Raw genomic sequence first — 17,942 nt, forward strand, 5'->3', positions numbered from 1 at the left:
TTCAAGAGGATAATTCCAGCACTCAGAAGAACCTGTTTTGAGATGCACATTGAATTATTAGCAAAATGCCATCCATAGAGAGTATGGCCAGAGCACAGTAGGGAGTCTACAAAAAGAAAAGGCTTCAGCTTGGGAATATTTACCCTTAGTAGCTAAATTTTCCTAGTGGCAAGTGGAGCTTGGCTGCTTGGGCCAGTATGCTTGCCATGGTCCTTGGACACAGAGGCTGTTTGGTGGGGGGAGTGATACATCTTTGTGACAAAGTTCCTGCCAGGAGGGAATGCACATAACTCAGCCCTGAGCCTTTCTGTGAGCTCTGCCAAGTCTGTCGGGCAGGTAGCAAAACACTGGGAAGGAAGCAATGTCAGCGCCAGCCTGGTGACTGTGAACACAGCTTCCTTAATTACTTTGCCTCGTGACAAAAGCCATTTGTCAAGCTTGAAATAAAGTGGTTTTAAAGTCAGAAATTTATTTGGCAGCCAGTCAGAGACTGTAATTTTGGAGGCATTGGCTTAAACATAAACTAAGATGAAAACAAATTGAAGAGCCAGCCAGCATTGCATATACACAATACCACTGTTGGCTTTATTTATTTTTCTGATTTCCTTACGTCTTTCCACTATGTTTCCAGTCAGTTCTAACATTTTCCCCCAAACAACATTCTGCCCTAGATCTCAAAGGAAGATTCATTAAATTTAAATTTTTGTTATTTATCAAGTATTTCTTACACAAATAATTACAGTGAGAAGAAGGCTGAGGGAGTCCCGGAGCAGTTGATCCACTTATTCAACAAACACTTACTGAGACCCTACTATGTGTCAGATATAGACCTAGGGACTAGGGAAGTGTAATGGTGAGCTGGCAGAAAGGGCTCTACATTCCTGGGTGTATATGTGTATAGGAGGAAAACATAGACATAGATGAGCAGGAATGGGCAGTGGTGAGTGTGACTGCTGGAGGGTGTTCTGCTTCCCTTCTCTGTTCTTGTGACTGTCTAAGAGCAGCCTGGGAAGGAAAAAATGTATTGTATCTTATAGTTTTGTTCCATCATCATCATCATCATCATCATCATCACCACCATCATGTACATCATTGTCTACATCATCATCATCATCATCATCAAGGAACTGTATTCTGTGGCATGGACTATTTCCTACGTCCCTCAGGAGATTCCTTAGTTTGTGTTCAAGAAAGAGGGCTCCACTGTCCAATGAATACTCTGATGTCATAGGGGTTAAGTCACAAGAACTTGGGATTGTGGTGGTGAACAGTTTTGATGTGTGGGAAGCAGGATCAGTCATCTCTCTAGGCCCTTCATCCTACAGATAAGGTAAGTTGGCTAATATGTCACAGTTAGTGGAAGGTCTTACTGTAGTACTCTCTGGAGCATAGTTCTCGCTTCAGTTACTCATTAACAAGATTCTTTTATTTTATTATTTTTGATTTTAACCCTTTCTCCCTCTCTGTAGCATTCCTGTGCATGTAGAAGTGCATATGCCATGGAGCTCATGCAGAGGACATGAGAACAACAACCTCAGGTGTTAGTGTTTGCCCTCTACCTTGTTTGAGACAAGGTCTATATTTTTGTCTTTCCTTCATGCGTTGACAGTCTGGCTGTACCACGATCTGATCTCCCAGGAATTTCCCTGTCTCCACATAGCACACCTCTGTAGGTGCACTTACCACAGACACTCATGCAATGTCTGGTTTCATGTGAGTTCTGGGGCTTTTTAATTCAGACCCTCACACTTGCAGTGCAAGGGACTTTACCCATGGAGCTGTCTCTCCATCACAGAAATTCTAAAGCATCCTAACGATGGATATCTGTTACAGATTTGGACTTTCCTTTGAGACAAAGAATGGGTGACTAGCCTCCAGTGCCTTTGAACTACAAAGGTGAGAACTGTACCTTCTAGGCAGGCCATCCCACACCTTGCTAGCTGGCACAGTTCACAGATGTGAGTGCATGTCAGGCTATGACTCAAGCCTTGAAGAAGGTGAAATGTCCTTGGGCTGTCATTCTGAAAAATCACTACACTTGTGAACTGTTTGGAGCTTGGCTGAATGGTACAAGAACCCACCAGATGTGACTCGTGCAAGTAGCAGCATGACAGGAGAGACAAGAACAAATGCCCTAGACATATGGCAGAGGTAGCAACTTCCAGCCTCAAGAACATAGGATTCTACCCAGCATCTAGACTTCTTCTCAGACTAGCCCATAATAGTCATGCTAGACTAAAATCATATCAACTGAAAACCCTAGAATTGTTAAGGTTACTGGGGTTTCTATGAGCTAGTCTGGGTGCCTACGCAAAATGTGAGTTGTCATAATGTGATATTTCATTAATTATTCCACTATCAAATATAAAAGTATAACAGGGAAAGGGGGAGACTCATTTCCTTTATTCTGCTCCCAAACCAAACCCATTTATTTTTCTTATGCTGTAGTTTTTAAAATGTCTTCTTGGTATTTTCTATTTTGCATGAGAGTTACAATAACTACAAAGTTCATAAGCTTCATCAGAAGGTAACCTTTGAGGTGTCGCCGGAGAAGGACAGAAAGCAAGCAGTGTAGCTGTCTAGAGAGGTGTATTAGCTAGGATTCTCTAGAATGACAGAACTTATAACATGAATCCTTTTTCCTTTATAGGTCTTCAGCAGAAGGTGTGGGCCAGATTAAAGGTGTCTTCCCATGTCAAGATCCAGGAAGAGGTGTGTGTCTTCCTACCTCAGAGGTATTAGAGGCAGATTAGAAGTGGATTCACTTCTGGAATAGAAGTGAATTCACCCACTTCAAAGCGAACAAAAGTAATATCTCCCAGGTGTGCTTTCCATTTCTGGACTATAGTTCATTCCAGAAATAGTCAAGTTGACAACCAAGAATACCCATCACAATGGGTAAGAGAATTTCAAGACGGGGGAACAACAGTAAGCCCTGGAGTGAAAGTGTGGCTCAAGGGCCTGAGGAGCAACAGAGAGATCTTACTTAGAAGTAAAAGGGGTGAACGTGGGCAGAAGCAAGGCCCTGTGTGATCCCAGTCAACACCATGGAGAAGCCATAGGAGGCTACCAGGCAACAATCAGTTGAAGGATGGTGGGATTGTGAATTTGGACGGTGGTGAAGTGGAGAAGAGGCTGCATCCGAGATAAAGTTTGAAAGCAGAAATAGCTAATGCAATTTATTGTTGAATTCTTTGTGGTGCTTTAAGAAAGCAAGCAACCTCCAGATTTGATGATGAATGACTATCTGCAATGATGTGCTTGCAAAGTTGTGGTGAGGTCAGCATTCAAAGCCAAGCATGATGGTTTGTAGGATCTGGGCTTCTCCTTCCATGCCCCTTGGTCTTGTGGACACTGTGAAACCACCTATGTTGTTGTGCTCTGGTAAAATTTGTGCCCTAAGGTGAAGGGTAAAGGTGAGAATATAGTGTTCCACTAAATTATGTCTAAAAATCGCCTCTTTGTGGATTTTTTTTCCTTAGGTGTCAACTCCTTGTGTGTGCTAGGCAACTTCCCTACCACTGAGTGGCAGCTTCAGTTCAATCTAAATTGCTCATTTCTCACACTTAACAAGATGCTCAGTAGAGCCTCGGTGGATTATTCTGAGGACTCTGGACTCACTGGTTGGGGGTAGCACCACTAGCCCATCATTTTAGAAAACGCTCTGATTCTGCTTTGGGTAACCACACTCTGTGCAGTGCAGTTCACTGTTCACCACACATCGATCACTTTCTGTGTCTTTTAATGAAAACACAGTGAAGACAAATGTGCTATTTATAATTTTCCTCCTGGAGTTATTTCAATTAAAAGTTAATTAAATGTCTTCACATCATAATTTTAAAGTATTCTTTCTGTAATAGCGAGACAATGTGAGAACTGTAAACCCCCGAGTCTAAAATAAACTTCTCCTAGTGCCTTTTGAAATGCCACAGTGTGTATAGACAGCATTGCTTAAACTCAATTAATGCTTTCACAACTTTATTAATCATATTAATACAATATTGGAGAGATGATCTTGGGATTGAAGAGGGTTCAATTAAAGTATTCTTTAAGTGTTGAATTCTAGTGGCTTGGGCATCTAGTGTTGCATTTGCTAGCCTGGGGCTAGTCAGTCTCCCATTTGGGGCTTTAACAATTGTAATGGGAATGTTCCTTAAAAGGGTCCATATGTTGAAAGTTTAGTTCTCAGCTCATGGTGCACTTGGATAGCCTTTAGAAGGCAGTGCCTGGAGGAAGGAAGTTAGACCACTGGAGACCTTCCTTTAAGGAGAGCATTGAGATCCATGCTTGCCTCCCTCTTTCTTTTCCTCTCCTCTTCTTTCTTCTTCTTCTCTCTGGACTCCTGACCCCCATCCATCATGTATTTCCACCATGATGTGCCATGCATGCCCAAAGCAATAGAGCTAAGTAACCATGGCTGATATCTCTGAAATCATAAGCTAAATCAACCCTCTCCCCCTTACAGCTTGATTATGTTTGTCACAGTGACAAAAAAAGATCAACTCATGACTGACACAGGGATGTTACCAAAACCTGATTTGTTAAAGAAAATCACAATAAACTTAGCTCATTGGTGGCCAAGGCCTGAGCGAATGTTTGCATTAAATCCGCAGGTTGAAGTCAGGTGGTGGTGACGGCCCTGGCGGCGGCAGTGGCAGCAGTGGTGGTGGTGGTGGCACAGGCCTTTAATCTCAGCTCTCCAGAGACAGAGGCAGGTTGATCTCCATGAACTGGAGGCCAGCCTGGTCTGCATAGCAAGTGTCAGAGTAGCCAAGGCTTCACAGAGAAACCCTGTCTTGAAAAACAAAACAATATCCTCAACTAACCAACCAAAACAAATCTGCAGGTCATTCCAAGTAACACCAAATTGTAAGGACCACGTTTTCCTCCTCCTTTGTATGGGGCGTTGTGTGTATATGCATGTCCACATGTGTATGGGTGCACATGTGTCTGTATTTGTAAGGAAGGTCAAGGGTGATGTTGGGAATTGCCTACCTTTGTCTTTTTAGGCAGTTTATTGACTTCAAACCCACAGCTCACTGATATACCTAGTCTCCCTGGTGAGCTTGCTCTGGGAGTCCCTAGCTTCTAAGACTAGAGTTACATATGGACCGCCTTGCCCATTCAACCTGAGATTTATGTGGGTTCAGGGGATCAGAACTTTGAACTTTGGCTTATTTTCATTTGTTTGATTGTTTGTGTCTGTCTGTCTGTCTTTCTGTTTCTTTTTCTTTTGGGGGGAGCTGTGCTTTTTCAAGCAGGGTTTCTTTGTGTAGCCCTGGCTGTCCTGAGACCTCTATGTATGTCAGGCTGTCCACAAATTCAGAGATCCATCTACCTGTGCCTCCGAGTGCTGGGAGTATGTGTGCCACCAAGACCCGCTTGGTGTTCCTGCTTACTCAGTGAATGCTTTAACTATTGAGGCATTTCCTCAGCTCTGAGACCCACTTCTGAAGATCATCAAAATCCTTTATTCTTTTAGGTCAGTGATTCTTGGATTCTGGTCATGATATACCATAAGGCTGAGACTGTGGTATCTAAGGTGACTGGTATGTTTAGTGTGATGTCCAACTTCCACACTATGGGTGAGGCATTGGCTTATGGGTAAGCAATCTTCGCACTTTCTCCCAAATATGTCCTCTGCTGTAGAAGATCGCAATTCCATTTTGCTGCTAAAGACACATTCTCTCAGGTAGCCATAACTGCAGAGGGAGGCTTGTGGTCCAACACCAACATTGGGAATAGCATTCTGCGGTCCAGGATGCCTCTGATAAAGTCTCTGCTGAGGAGGACACTTCCTGCAGGGTTGAGGAATTTTAGTTCTATATTCTACTCCAGAGGAGAAAGATGCTCTTGGACTTCCTGATAATGAACCCAGTAGTAAATGCTAAGTACTGCTCTAAGAGCTTTCTGGGCAATCTCTTAATTATCCTTAGAAATCTAGGTGAGGATTAGGTTTATGCCTCCCCATGTTATACAACAGGAATAGATGTACCGATAACTTGTTGGGGGCCATCCTGGCTTGCTATAGAAGCTACGATTCAACCCCAGGATATTTGGCTGAAGAGCTTGTAAGCTTAACCCCCTTTATGGTCTGCTGCTTTCCCAGACTACCTGTCTGTATACCTTCTCTTCCATTATATTGGCCTCCGAACTTTGATAAACAGTAGTGCCTCTGAGAGACGGATCTGGGTCCTGTAGGGGCAGACTGTGGAGTGGTCTGATGTTAGCAAAATAATAGGACTTCCTGGGAGGTCTCCCTTGCTTGAGGAAGAAGGGACCAGGTGGGATGGAGCATTCAGGGTGGTCTCCAGCTGGAGTGCAGTGGTCTGACCAACCCTGTGCCTTACAGACAGCCATCCTGATAGGGAAGTACCCACTCTCCTTAGTTACTGAATAATTTGAATGTTGACTACTCTATGTTACTCCCCTGAGTGCCAAGGTTTTCATGGTGACATGTCCCTGAGTCATTATGAACCTTCAAGAGAGAGCCATTTATCCATGAGGCTGACAGGTGCTTTCGCAAAGGAGAAAGGTGAAGGTCATTGGCAAGCCCGGCCCTTAAGTTATGGAATAGGTAGGGGTGGAGAGTGGGGGAGACACAGTGAATGAATTGAGAGCAGGATTTCTCAACCTGATCCAAAAGGGATTTCACTAAAGAGAAAAATGTAGCATAGCCCCAGTGTTAAAAAATTACTAGTATGGTTATTGGTCATACGAAGAAACAATTAATCCTTCACATATTACAATGTACCAAGAAAGTAGAAACAAAATTACCAGAGCAATAGAATTCTATATTAGATGGCCAGTTAAGTGTGAGGAATGATAATATCTTTGTGTAAATTACCACGGCTTATACCATATCTATGACATTGTCACTGCATGCTCTCTGGGGTGTGGCCAGCATAATTTTGGTGTTGTGGGGTGACTCGGATCTCCTACCACAGTTGTCTTTGGAGCCATTGAAATATCTCTGTTTATGCAAGGCCATTAGTGTTTATAAGTCTCCCCCAAAGTCAAAGACCTTTTTTTCTTCATTTTTTTGAGACAGGGTCTCTCTGGAACTCACTCTGTAGACCAGGCTGGCCTTGAACTTAGAGATCTACCTGCCTCTGCCTCTGGAGTGCTGGGATTAAAGGTATGGGCCACCGCCACCTGGCAAGACATTTTGGTTTTTTTTCAATTAAGAGATTTTAAAAGTGTGTGTGTGTGTGTGTGTGTGTGTGTGTGTGTGTGTGTGTGTGTGCACGCGCACGCTCTTGATAAAGATGCCCAGTAAGAAAATAGAGTCCTTTTATTCCTAGATAACTGTGCCAGTGCTGCCGACCCCTCTGGTGCTCCCTTTATCTCCTAGGTGCTCACCACGTTCTCTCTTCTTATCCATCAGCACATGGCTAGTGATGCCCTTTTTTCTGTTCTTTCTTCACTGGGACTTCGCTATGGCCAGCTCCTCATGTCCCTTGGCCTATGACTACCAGCTCTCCTTCTTGGGATTCTCCTACTCTCCTGAGCCCTGCAATGACTTTTCTATCAGACCCTTTCTTTTTGGACTATGATGAACTTTCCTCAGAACAAAAATGGATGCATCTGTTACTCTTCCCAGAACTCTTTTGTTTCAGAAGCCTTAATTTCCCTGTGGCTTCCCTCTCTTGTCACTGTGACTGCTACAGAGTTCTTCATGAAGTGTCTTCTTAGGGTTGTCCTCTGTAGTGTCACCGGTTTTAGTTTCTGGACATTTGTTTTTCTTCTCCTTCTCTCTTTATTGTCACTTTCACTGATGCGTTTTGAAATCTCAAATGTGGAGGAGGAGGAAGGGGGGAGGAGGGGATGTGTGTGTGTGTGTGTGTGTGTGTGTGTGTATGTGTGTGTGTGTGCACATGCGCGCTCATGCGTGTGTTTACTTCTACTTTTCAGTAACTTGTTATTTTCAAGTCTATTCAATTTCTGGAGAGGCTTCTGTTTCTGGTTGTCAGCAGTTTTTAGAATTCAACTTCAGGGTCTTCTTCCCCATCACTCACAGCATAGGCCTGTGATGAATCATTTGCTGTCATGTTTCCCCCCAGTACATTTTGTTTCAATGCAAACTCACTGCTTCATAACTCTGCTATCAGCTCTGAGGTTGCATCGATGGCCCTGAGCTGTCACCAGGAGCTGAACTTGCATTGATTCCAGGAAGACAAAACAAGGGATCCGTGTTCACATGACCCGACTTGTGACAATTGCTCCACCTGATTTTCTGAATCTGAATACCAAAGGGCTGATCTATGATGTTCATGTCAATATCTTTAGCGTATTTTTCACTCCAAGTGCCTTTCTACTGTTCAGTTTTTAATTCTGTCTCTCCTTCAGTTTCTTCTTTCATCTTGGTTTCTTTTTAACTCTTGGTGGGGCCTCGTACATGACAATAGGGACATTCTTTACATGTTCATCTCTCATAAGCAATAGTTCCAAAGGCTTAGTCCATTATCATCATTCAGGGAGCATGGTGGCAGGCGGGTGGGATGCTAGAGAAGTAGCTGAGAGCTACTTACTGATCCATAGGCCAAATAGCCCTTGAATGAGTTTTTGGTACCAAACAGGCCCTAGTACAGACTTGGATACTAAGTTGGTTTGGCCATTCTTGGTTACAAGGGATTGATGACACCTACAACATACTTATTCATACTTTCATTGGTTTTTATTTTTTGAGGTAGGGTGTTGTGGACCATGCCTCCAGTGGAACTGGCACAGAACTGCTGAAACGAGCAGGTTCAAAGCCTGGAAACATCACAATTGAGACTTAAAATATCCTAAGGAGGGAAGGTGAGGGACAAAGCTCTCTGTTTTCTGTGCCTGCTTCAGGAGCATGTGATACGGCCCCAGAGTTATAGGTGGTCACTCAAGGTTACAGGTGGTCAGTCACGTGAGCTTTTCTCCTGTTATTTTTCCCCATGCAAACGCAGTATCGCCAGCATCCTAGTCCCACTCAATGATATATACATTCGTCCTCCAAGCCCCTCTCACTGCCCAAGCTTTGTAAGTCCCTGTTTCCCATGAAATAAAGGGAGAGTACCATCTACTTCACCAATGCTCGTCTGAGATTTGTCATTTATTCTTGCGAAGGAAGGGCGCCTCCTTTTTGAAGGATTTGCCTCTGGAAACCCAGGTTTGACTTCCAGAAAGGCAGCCATAGAGGAGGTGCCTTGGTCACTGCTGGAACCTACCAGACAGCCCAGAGTGCAGGGATCATCTGAAGGAATGAGCCGAGTGGATGATGATCTTCCAGAAGCAGTTGCCTGACCTGCATTCTGGTTGCAAACTGACCAAACACAGAGGTGTGTACCTATACCCTTTATTTTTAGTACCGCAGTTTAACTGAAGGGCTATAACACTGGTATTGCCACCATCTTGGGAGTTTCCCTGCTGCAGTCTGGTACCTGCAATCTCATTTAAAAAGAGCTAATCTGGGTCTTGAGGTAGCACTATTCCCAGTTTTCTGAGAAAGTGCTAGATTGATTTACAAAGTGATTGCCAGGATGTGGTGTCCCTTGAGTTTTTGATCTTAGCCATTCTGATTGGTATAAGATGGAATCTCAGAGTGCTTTTGATTTGCATTTCCCTGATGACTAAGGACATTGAGGATTTCTTTAAGTATTTCTCAGCCATTCAATATTCCTCTGTTGAGAATTCTGTTTAGCTCTGTACCCCATTTTTTAAAATTGGGTTATTTGGTTAGGTGGAGTTTAATTTCTTCAGTTCTTTATATATTTTTGATATTAGCCCTTTGTAGGATGTAGGATTGGTGAAGGTCTTCTCCCAGTTTCTAGGCTGTTGTTTTGTTCTGTTGACAGTATCATTTGCCTTACAGAAGCTCTTCAATTTCATGAGGTTCCATTTATTAATTGTTGATCTTAGAGCCTGAGCTATTGGTATTCTGTTCAGGAAGTTGTCTTCTGTGCCAATGAGTTCAGGGCTATTCCCCAACTTTTCTTCTAACAGATTTAGTGTGTCTGGTTTTATGTTGAGGTCTTTAATCCACTTGGACTTGAGTTTCATGCAGGGTGATAAATATGGATTACTTGCATTTTTCTACATGTAGACAGCCAGTTAGACCAGCACCATTTGTTGAAGATGCTATCTTTTTTCCATTGTATGGATTTGGCTACCTCAAGATCCAGACTTACCACTCCTGGATATATACCTGAAAGATGTTCCATCACACAACAAGGACATTTGTTCAACTATGCTCGTAGCAGCCTAATTCATAATAGCCAGAATCTGGAAAGAACCTAGATGTCTCTCAACTGAAGAATAGATAAAGAAACTGGTATAGTTACACAATGGAATACTACTCAGCTATTAAAAACAAGGAAATCTTGAAATTTGCAAGCAAATGGATAGAACTAGAAAAGATCATCCTAAGTGAGGCAACCCAGACCCAGAAAGACACACATGGTATATACTCATTTATAAATGGATATTAGCCCAATTTAGATGTCCTCTGAGAGTGTCCACTCAGTGAAGGATTGAGCCAGACACTGGGGTTTGCTGCTGGACTCCAGGTGAGAGTGGTATGGAAGAAAGGGGGGGGTAGAGTAGAAGGACCCAGAGGGTCCAGGAGCCCCACAAAGAGACCATCAAGGCTAGTAGGTCCAGACTGGGGGAGAGGGGTTGCAAGAACTGATGCACCAACCAAAGACAATGCATGCAATAAACATAGACCCCCTGTTCAGATATAGCCAATGGGCAGCTCATTCTCCATGGTTGTGGGGAGAGTGGGGACTGCCTCTGACATGAACTCTGGTGGCCCTAATTTGATCACTTCCCCTTGGTGGGGAGGCCTGGAGGCATACAGAGGAAAGGAAAGCAGGCTATCAGATGAGACCTGATAGGCTGTGGTCATATGGTGGGGGAGGAGGAGGTCCCCTTCTGCCAGAGTTCTGGGGGAGGGGAAAGGGAAGGTGGGAATGGAAAGATGCAAGTAAGGGGATAACAATGGAGTTGTAATATAAATAAAGTATATTAAAAATATCTAAAAAAAAAAAAAAAAGCTCATCTGCGACACAGTTGAAAATCTCTTTCCTTTGGGTACAGTGCTTGGTGGCAGCCTGGCAACAGGACTACAGAACCAACAGAAGTACAATGTGTCTTTGTTACTCCAGCTAGCCTTGAACTAACTATGTAGCCCAGGTGGACCTCTAATTTGCAACTTTGCTGACTTAGTCTCTCGAGTACTCAGGTTATAGGCACGGTCCAGCACAGCTGGCTTATTCTGATTGTTTAGATTGCTGTGAAGTAACATAAGCTCTCATGAAAAAAGAACCTTGATTTTCCCATGTTCGTAGTGTTGAGAATAACGCCAAGATATCTCCATCCAGTGGAAATACAACACAACCCATAAATACGAGCCCCATATGTAATTTAAAAGTTTCAAACAGCCACTTAAAAAGAAATAAGAACAAACAAGTGTAATTAACTTAATAATATATCTTGTTTGACTCAATACATTCTAAAATTTTTATATTAATATGTAATCAATATAAAATTATTGATTTTAAAATTTTGGTAAATCTTTAAGAAATTGTATATATTTTGGATTTAAAAAACACCCCAGTGAAGACTAACAACACCTTAAGTGTTTCTATGGCTAGTGGCAACTGCTTTGGGCAGCATAGATACAGAAGATAATAGATGCTCAGTAAATGCTATGAAGAAGAATGCTATGCACATGACTTAAAGACCTTCCAGGGCCTCGGGCCTTTAAGATGCCACCTTTGCAGGTTCTGGTGCTCCTTTACACTTTATGTAGGGGAGCAGGAGAAAAGGCACTCAGCCTCACAGCTATCCTGGTCCTCCTGCTTGGTCTTCCTTTCCTTTATCCTGCCTTGCTCCTCTGGAGTCACGCTCACATGCAGAGTGCTTATCCCTAAACTGCAAAGCTCACAGAGACCGGACCCCTCTTTGTATCTTTCTTTCAAGACCAAGACAACATCCAAATCCCTTGGCACAGATCGGTGTTAGCCTTGATAGCATGGCGAACTTGCTTGCCTAGTGATTACTCTGTCCTCTTCTCCCTGAATGCTCTGCCCAGCTGCACTCATTTGGCTCTTTCTACTTCCCCTTTGTGCTTTAGTCCAGCTTGTTTCTTATGCTTACATGTTCTTTCTCTCTCTCTCTCTCTTTCTCTCTCTGCCTTTTATTCTTCATGCTTTGGTCACTCTTACATATCCATCCAGTACAGACTAAAGTGTTGCTTCCTCCAGGAACCTGTCCCTGACCTCATGGTCGGCTTCACTTTCTGATCCTGCTGTTCTGCCGTCTGTCTGAGATGTTCCTCACGCTTACTCCTATAGCAACGGCCCCTTTTCAGCGCCCGTGTCTCCTATCCCTTGACATAGGAGATAAGTTATGGAGGATGAAGACTGATTTGGATCACAGTGGCCTGGGAAATTCCATTCTTGTGACATATATGTTTTAGAAGTGTTAGAAGAACTAAAGAAATGAAAAAATTCCAACCTAGGCAGGAAACATGTGTTAGTGGGTTAGGGATGTGGACTCAGTAATAGAATACTTGCATAGCTTGTGTGAGGCCCTGGGTTCTGTTCCCTGTGGCACAAAAATGAATGAGTGAGTGAATACAACATGTTAGATGACAGTTTAAGTAGCTTTCCAACCCTCCACTTCCTGTGCCAACCTTTGATAATTCCTCTCTGCACTCACTGTATGGATGGGGAATTATTCCAATGGGATTGGCTGGCCATGTTTCTCTTCCTTTGGTGGAGAGACATTTGCTGTGCTAAACCTGTGCATACTGTGTCCTTGAGTACTGCAGTTTCCTCCCAGCTCTCTTAGCATTCCATTAAGATGACCTACAGGACTTATGTAGGTCACACCAACCACACCATTGCTTCTGAATCAAAGGAGCATCTTGGAATCACCAGAGTGCTTTCCTGAGCATGACTGTTTCATAGTTTCATAAGCACTCTTTACCACCTCCCAAGGCTCAGTGCTAGGATCTCTCTGTAAATGGCCAGGCATGTATGCTGAAACACAGGCATCTTTGACAACTCTGATACGTCTTCTCTGTTAAGAATCACTGAGTTAGAATAAGACAAGAGCAAATTAGTCTGAAGGCAAGGGAATTGCAGGTTATAACAAGTGGTTTCTTTCCTAAGGCCGAGAATAGTAACTAAGGGAAGGGATGTTTGCTACTCCAGGAGCACAGTTTAGAAATGCCATTAGCTAGGGCAGGGGTGGACAGCTAGTATAAACAGGCAGTACATTCCAAATCAGAGGGACCAGATTTTATTTGTTCCTGTGTAACTCATAATCTTAACTTTTTATTGCCGCACAGCTGCCAATATGTTTTTATAATGCAAATAAAAGTCTGGTATATGTGTATGACAATGTTTTATTGTTCATCACTCCTATTAAGGGATAAAATACTTTATTATTATCATTCTCAAATGCCTACTGACAAGGACAAGCTAACAGTAAAATCTGACTGTAGAGCTGATATCACCAAGCTGTCAGTGCCTGTATATTTGGGTAAGGGTTGGAATAGGCAAAGCATTTTTTTGTTTGCCATTGCAGTATTTTATGTTCAGTAAACTTGCACTTACTCTTGGGGGAGCAGAGGAGAAAAAGATCCATACGCCAAAATTCATGGCACTTACATCTCATGGGGGAAAATAGCGATAAACACAACATGACCAATGACAAAAGATGCCGGAGATGTGACAATGACTGTGGGGTCGGGTGAAAAGCTGTGAGAGTTAATGAGGGATGAGCATGTAGACATCTGGAGGCAACGTGTTCCAACGAAACAGTACGGGCAAAGGCTCTGAGTTAATTACTTTTATCATCACGAGGTGACCAAATACATGCCAGCAACAACTTCAGAGAGGAAATTTAGTTCAGTTCTTGGTTTTAGTCTGTCACAGTGAAGAAGTCACGGTACGTCTCATGGTAGAGGGAACAAGAGGCACCAGCTTCTCAGAATTCAGTGAGTCACAAAGGAGAGGAGGTAGAGAGCTGGACTGGAAAGAGGGGCCGGTCTGCAATCCTCAAGCGTACCCCTAGCAGCTAATATCTGACAACTAGGCCCCATGTTCCCAAACAGTAACACCGGCTCTTCATGATGGGGGGAGTGAATTTCAGACCCATATCATAACCCATATCAGACCCAGATCCAAGGCAAGAGGCCATTTGGTGTGCCTATGAACTCACCAGCCTAGGGTTGGAATGGACAGAAAAAGGAAGAGTGTGGTGGATGAGGCCAAGGAACTGACAAGGGGTCTGGACAGTCTGGGAGGCTCCAGCACGGAGTCAGCTGTCACCCTGAGTGAAAAGGTTTTGCACACCTTTGCTTGACATGTAAGATGTGTAACTTAATTTTAAAGGGTAATCCTGGTGCTGGATAGAACTACATTCTCCAGGGACATGGGTGAACCAGGATTGTTGCCGTTTCCTACAAGTGTCTTAGACCAGAGGAGCAAAGGTGGAGGTGGGGATGAGAAAGGACTGGATTCTTGAAAAGTGTTCTTGTTAGAGCCAACAGGATTTTCTGGATCTTGTGTTGATAAAAGAAAAGGATCCAGAGTGGGTTGGGCTTCTGGGCAGCTGGAAGGGTGGGGGTGGGGTCACTGCAATGGGAAGACTGCAAGGAGGACCATGCTGCTGAAGGTCAGGAGTCCACTGGACCATTTGAAACTGTGTCTGCCCAGAGATGCTGCTTCAGAATCACATCGCTTCTGGCTCAGGTCAGGCATCCACCTTTGCTCATCATCTTTTTGGGTAGGAGATATTAATCTTCTCTGAGATGGTCTTTTCAATATAACCTTTTTTCTTTACAAAGAAAACTCTTGCAAAATTTCCTTTAAGTTTGGGTAAATAATTTCTTAACCTTAACTTGGCTGTTTTCTTTTTTTGTGTAATTTCTTTTCTTTTCTTTTCTTTTTTTTTAAAGCAAGGGACTGGAGTAATTTTTCTGTAACGCTTTCACTTTTTATAAGTATTTTAAATTTGCATACAGGCAACACTGATCAGGTTAACTCCTTTGCCTGGTTTCATTTCTGACATCAGATATCCTGCCAAGACTGCTTTAGCTATAAATTTGTCTGATATTTCAGAAGGCTCAACCAACAAACACCAGGGTTCAATCAGCATATAGGAACAGAGAGGTATTTCTATTGGGAGCTACTTCTACAGGTGACCATTGCTGGTGTCAGCCTGTTCCGCATGAGAAAGACCATGAGCTCTACAGTCAAATCTGAGTTGCATCTGAGTTCTCATGTTGTTGAGTATTTGTGGTAAACCATTTAATGATTAAGTTTCTGGTGATCGGCTGAAGAAAGACCCCAAGGCAGTATGTGAAGGCAAAGTGCATTTATTCTGCAGAATTCCAGAATGCAGGGAATCATCACTCTCCACAAGAGGGTGACCCCAAAATGAGCACGCAGGGACAATTTATAGACAGCCAGAGGGATTTGTGACAAACTTTTCATCGATTGGTCACAAGTGAGTCCAAGTATATGAAGGGATTCAAGATTGGCTGCTTGTTTAGTTACTGGGGACTTTTTGAGTTATTGAGGTTTTGGCTCTTACTCAGGAGCCAGCCTTCAATTTGTTTGGATGGGGCCAGCTGTGTTCTTTACCAAAGCCATAAAGTAATAAAAACATGGTATCTGGTCATTTTGACCTGTAAACTGATTGGCTGTCCAGAAGCTGTGGTTTTTCAAGGAAGTGTTTTCCTGAAAGAGAAACTTGGCCTAGTTAAGCAGAGTGAAAGCTTGAAGCCTGCCATGGAGTTGGATTAGTTAAGCACACTGAGGTCTTCAGGAGATCTGAGGGTCCCTGAGGGAGGGTCCCCACATTAACTATCCCATGTTTCTGTTTCATTCATTATAAATACTAACAATGTGTGAATCTGAGTTATGGCTCTACATGCCATATAGCCCTCGATAGATACTTTACTAATGTTGGTGTCCAAGTCTCTATTTTACTAAGAAATTAGGCCTGGGTGCCTAAGAGACAGGGATCATGGGATGGTTACTGAGAAGTTGTGTGGATAGGAAAATGTATTCTGAAATCAACTGGGTTCAGGAAAAGGCTGCTCAAAGCCAAGGAGCTTGCATTATGTATTTGCATATGCAAGGAAGGATATGTATTTATATCCTGCTAGCTATTGCTAGTTCATTTTTGTCCATCTCTTTTAACCAAGAATTTTCAGGAAGGGAGGTGGCTATCACTTGTGTTGAGAACAGAAGTCTACAAAAACACCATTTTATGTTTAGACCACATGGTGCTGATGTGGATACCCAGTATGAATCAGGCAAAATATGATTGACGCTGGACATTCAGAAGACTACGAGTCAGCACAAAATGGCTAACACTGGATGCCTAGGGAATCCAGAGATAAACAATGATGGAACATCACTCTTCTTGCCCGATACCACTTTTGTGTGATTCTGTACAAATGTGGCCTTGAGGTCAGGAGTCTTGGTCTGAGCCTTTGAGTTCACCAACTTGCATGTGTTTATCTGTAGGTACATGTGGCCTAGCTCTCTGTGGCCTGTGTGCTGATCTGATTTGTGCTCATGCCCTTCTGTGTGCTCAGGTGTGTGCCTAGGTATGTACCAATGGCTGCCTGCCTAGTAGGCTTCATCCAAAGTATCTCAGTTTGCCTGAGAGTTTTCAAACTCTCTTCAGTGCCTCAGCTTCCTATTTGTCTCCTCTTTCCAGGCATCAGAGCGTAGGCCCCACACATTGCCCACTGGGATGCTTGGCAGTGTCCCCCATGTGAGAATAAGGAAGATTACATGAGTGAATGTTGCTCATAAAAGAAATACTAGCATAAACACCTAGAAAGAAGAAGCTGATCTCTAACCTAGAAACTTACTATTGGAATTGGAAATTTTTATCCTTTCTGTGCGTAACAATGTAATGTCATTTATTGTCTACAAAACTGTGAGCACGCTGTTTTATGGCATACTTGTATGAAAGTATGTTGTAAACATTTTCCAAATTTTATATACTTTCCTATTTTAATGACCACATAATAATTTTTGAGTATACATATCATACACTTTATAGTAAACTAATTTATATGAATTTTATATGAACTAATTTCATAACACTAGATAGGAGTCTGTGTAACATTTTGTAAATATAAATAACATTATGTGAATGTCCTTGTAGTAAAATTCTTGACCAAATAACTTATTAACATCTCTCCCTCAGTGCCCAAGTCTCCCCACTCCCTGCCTTAGAAATGACCCACGCGTCAGGTATAGAGGTACACAACTTTAATCCCAGCACTCAGCTGGCAGAAGCAGGCAGGTCTCTGTGAGTCTCACACCAGCCTGGAGAGATCCTGTCCCCACCCCCACCCACAGTGTTCACAAGCTGTTTAAGGACACGTAGGAGAAGGGTCACTCATACCCCTCAGTGACAAGGTAACATCTTGCATTGCTCTGTGCCACAACCAGGAGATTGACGTTGATATCCTTCAACACTCCATTGATGTTTTTGTTAAATGTTTCTGACATGATACTGGGAAGTACTGTTTTGCTGATTTTTCGAGCATGCACACTTGTTCTGTCAACTATACCTTCTTTCTCCCTTTCCCAGCGGACCCCTCTTGACTGGCTTGCCTTCTTCGCAGCCGTATTCTCACCATGGCGGCACAGATGCGTGAGTTCTAGATCCTCAGAATCCCAAGCCCCATGTCCTCTGGAGTTCCCTGTGAAATGAGGTCAGATTCGATTTCCCCTTCACGAAATTGCAGCCGGTGTGTTGTTGGTTCCTATACTTTAATACCTGTACAGATAATGCCATCAGAGCTGACAGCTATCACACTTACAACCTGCTGCTGATAGAGTCACCGACTAGAGGTATGAATCCACCTGCATGGGTGCATTTCCTCTGTTCTTCAGATTCTGGGAGGCTGTATTTCACATCTG

The 17,942-nt window shown here is 43.1% G+C and overlaps 1 pseudogene; it reads right to left on the minus strand.

Annotated features, from left to right (window-relative positions):
• Positions 1-1,031: 1,031 nt before the first annotated feature.
• LOC127199021 (corepressor interacting with RBPJ 1-like) lies at positions 1,032-17,659 on the minus strand (annotated as a pseudogene).
• Positions 17,660-17,942: the final 283 nt, after the last annotated feature.

This window comes from Acomys russatus, chromosome 15 (genome assembly GCF_903995435.1).
Source record: "Acomys russatus chromosome 15, mAcoRus1.1, whole genome shotgun sequence".
In the NCBI taxonomy this organism is placed as follows: domain Eukaryota; kingdom Metazoa; phylum Chordata; class Mammalia; order Rodentia; family Muridae; genus Acomys; species Acomys russatus.